We start from the raw sequence: 4,352 nt of genomic DNA on the forward strand, positions 1-4,352 counted from the left end.
ACAGTTTAATTGGATTGTTTTCTGAGACAGCCTTTTCTTTTCAATTTCATAAAGGCCATAAATGCTCATATTATTGTTCTTTTGTTCTCTTTCCTCAGAATTTCATTCCTTTTAATTCTTTGTCATAATGCCCTAAAATGACCCTGATTTCCCTTCTGACACAAAATTCAAGTAAATTGCAGCTATTGAACCATTTGAGATCTTTCAATCTATAATTGCAGTGATAAGATAGAAAAAGAAGCTTAATGAGGAAAGCAATGAGTGAACCATTTCATTTACAATATTTTCAATAGATCAAAACCATAAAGGGATAAAGCAAATCTCATTCTACAAATAAAGGACTCTTAACTCATACCACAAAAATGACAAAAGGTATTATTTTGTCAAGACAAACAACAAGCTATAACGTGCTACAGCCAGAGATAACCCTTTATTAATAGATACATAATAAATTCGCTGTGTAATAAACTTAAAGAATAACAGATTTTTTTTCTAGGTTTAAAAAACTAAAGTAAAATTATGCTGGGAAAAGAGTCATTCATAAACACAACATAATATACTGAATTTTTAATCATTCTTAGCCTACATTAGAAGCACTACAATACTAAAATTTTAAGTCTTTGTTTAAAATCTAATTACAGGTGAAATTTTTAAATCATTACAATAATCATTAAACTTTTTAAAACTCATCATAAAATAGATGTCATAAGAAGGAGATGCAGGAGACACACCATAGTATCCATTAGATACAAACAGAACTATAAATACAAATCTGATTTTATATATACATTCATTAATTAGTTATCTCTGTGTGTCAATCCAAACATCTCCTATCTTGTAATCATATCTCACTGATATAATTGCAAATGTCAGATGGATCTTGGTTGAAAATAGAAAATACCAGAAGAATGTCTATTGTGTTTTATTGGCTATGCAAAGGCATCTGACTGTGTGGATCACAACAAACTATAGCTATCATTGAGATGAATAGGAATCCTGAAACAATTAATTATACCCATACAAAACCTATATCTAGATTAAGAAGCTATTGTCCAAACAGGGCAAGGGAACACTGCATGGTTGACAATCAGGAAAGGTGTAGGTCAGGATTATATCCTTTTTCCATATCTATTCAATCTAAATCATTCAAGAAGCTAGACTCTAAAAATGTGGCATCAGAATCAGAGGAAGACTCATCAACAACCTGCGTTATTCTGATGATACAACCTTGTTTGTTGAAAGTGAGACGGATTTGACATTTTTGCAGCAAAAGATCAAAGACCTTCAATATGGAAAGCATCTTAACATCAGATGACAAAAATCCTAACCATTGGACAAACCAGCATCATAATAGATGGAGAGAAGGTTGAAATTGTCAATTATTTCATCTTGGTTGGATACACAATCAATACCATTGCTACCAGTTGTCAGGCAATCAGGAGATATATTACACTGGGCAAGTCCACTGCCAGGGACCTCTCCAAAGTACCGAGTGGCATGATGTGAGTTTAAAAACTAAGGTGTGCCTGATTCAGGTCATGGTCTTTTCAATGACTTGCTATGCATCTGAGAGCTGGACCGTGAATAAAGATGACAGAAGTTGTGAGTGGGTAGGGAAGGCTTTGGGCTGTGGTGTTGGAGAAATCTGTTGATTATCCCATGGACTACCAAAAGAATGAACAGATATGTCTTAGAAAAAAGTGCAGCTAGAATGCTCCTTGAAGGCAAAGATGGAAAAGCTTCATCTTAGAAACTTTAAGCACGTTGCTAGGAAAGGCCATTCCTTGGAAAGGGACAATATGGTTGAAAAAGTGGAGGGTCAGCGAAAGAAAGGAAGATCCTCAAGATATGGATTGACATAGTGACTACAGCAACAGGGTCTAATGTGTCGGAGGCGAGAATAGCACACAAAAATAGGGTAGAGTTCAGACCTGCTGTTCATAGTCTCACTGAGTCCTACTCCTTTCCATGGTACCTAATAACATTTTCCCCCTTTATTCTTTTACATAGTTTCAAAATTTCTATGTAACACATACATAAGTAATTTAAAATCATCTTGACCCTCTAAATGATTTGTACCTAATCCAGTGTTTTTATATACTAAATACCAAAAAGATGCCCAATATATGCTGAATAGATACTAAATCTTGGTCAATAATCTTATCACATTTCCCTAGGCAATCTACTTCCTTTCTTGTTTATTATAGTCATGGGCATTGGTAGTCTTCCATCCCCCTATCACACCCTCCTCACTCTATTACACACACAATACTGGAAAATAAATCTTTTTCTTTACCCTTACATGTCACAGAGAACTTTGGAAAGCAATAATATCAGAAAGTCCTTATTAGATATTTTTACATAGGATATAGTTGACAGTCATTCAGAGTTCACCATCGATTACTACTTAAATAGAGTGAAGGGAGCTTGGAGACAGCTGAGTGTAATCTTCACTAACTCCACAAGGCAGAACAGTCTCCATCAATACCAACCATAATATAAAACCAGGTCCCTTTAGGTCAGCCATAACCCACACTCTTTTACCTTCTAATTCCAATACCAATCGTACTGCTCTACTGTTGAGTCCAAAATCCACTGAAATAGCTACACAGACCTCACAGAATCATGCTCATGGTTACGGAGTTTATTAGGGAAGTCAACCGGTTTAACTCAGGTTGACAGCAGGATACAATTCCTTAGGACAACTTCTCAAGTGTGTTTGAAAGTTCTTCAGTCTTGTGGCATTAGACTAGTGTTGCAAAGGCCTCATAGCCCTGCTAATTACAGTGTCTTCTCCCTCAAGCCTTCCCACCAGCTTGATCAAAGATCCCTAGCTTTGGCTTTATGAAGCAGAAGACTCAAATCAGCTCTGTTTTTGGTTGATGGTGTTTTTATATAGGTCCCAGTACGGCACAGGAATCTCTGGTCCGTAGGCCATGCACTACATTCTTTGCTGCTGCTGCTGCTGCTGCTGCTGCTGCTGCTGCTGCTGCTGCTGCTGCTGCTGCTTCGCTACAAATGAGAATTCCAATTTCTGCTACTGAACCTCCTCAATTTAAACTTAGTGAATAACAAAACTAGCCAATCTCCTAACACATAGACTATACACTATTTGCATGTTCCTGACTAGTCACATGGCCAAAATCAAAGGCAAAGGCCAAAGAAAGGCATTTTGAACACTAAACCCACTACATCACACTACTGTCTATCACTCAAGGGCCAGATAAGAATCTTTAGAGGCCAAAACACTGAAAACATTGTTGTTTTAGTTGCTGTCAATTATGACTCATAGATTCCTTCCAAACAACAGATTAAAAACCTTGCCCAATCCTGTATTGTTGCAGTCACTATATTGACCTTTTTCATTGAAGTTCTTTCTCTCATTCATTGACCATCTACTTTTTCAAGCAATTGAAAATAGTAAATACCCAAGGGTTCTCTGGTGGCATAATCTATGGGGTATTGTGCTGCTAACCCAAAAGCAGTTTCTATGGAGGTATTTTAATCCACCAGCAACTCCTCCCAGAAAGATTAGCAGTTTCCTCCCATGCCATTTACACTCTCCAAAACTTGCTGCAGAGTCAGCTATCTATGTTCCAGCACAATGGGAATGAGTTGCATTCTGGTGGCATAGTCCATTGGAAGTTGTTCTACTAATCCAAAGGCAATGCCTCTCTGGTGATTCAAATCTACTCAGCAGCTCCAAGGAAGAAAGGCAATCTCCTCCCATGTCATTTACCCACTATGAGGTGGTTTCAGTACCAATGTATTTGACTCTTTTGAGATGCAATTTTTCAATCAACACCCTGGGTAGCAACAGTTAAGAGATCAAAAGGCTATAGCACTGAGGAAATCTCCTCTCAGAGATTTTTTTTTAAATGCTAAAGAGCTTCCTTTGTATAGGTCTTTTGTGTCTCTAGTTACGTTTGCTTCCAAGTATCTCAATTTGTGGTTGGCCATTTTAAATGGTATTGCTATCTCAGATTCCTTTTTTGCATTATCTTTGTTAACATAGAGGAATCCCACTGCTTTTTGGATATTGATCTTACAACCTACCACTCTACTAAATTGATCTAGCTCTAACAGGTTTTTTGTTGAGTCCTTGGGGTTTTCTTTGTACATTATCATATAATTTGCATATAATGATAGTTTAACCATCTCTTTGTCGATCTGGATGCCTTTTAATTCCTTCTCTTATATTACCCTAGCAAGCATTTCCAATGCAATATTGAATAGAAGTGGCAAAAGTCTGGCGCTGGCTGAAAATCGCCTGTGACTTCATCCATAGCCACTGGTGAGAGTCAGCGCCCAGAGCCATCAGGGGCTTTAAGCTCGTTGCCCACTGCTGTGGT

Source organism: Elephantulus edwardii, unplaced genomic scaffold (genome assembly GCF_000299155.1).
Source record: "Elephantulus edwardii isolate Elephantulus edwardi_28Jun2011 unplaced genomic scaffold, EleEdw1.0 scaffold00179, whole genome shotgun sequence".
Lineage (NCBI taxonomy): Eukaryota > Metazoa > Chordata > Mammalia > Macroscelidea > Macroscelididae > Elephantulus > Elephantulus edwardii.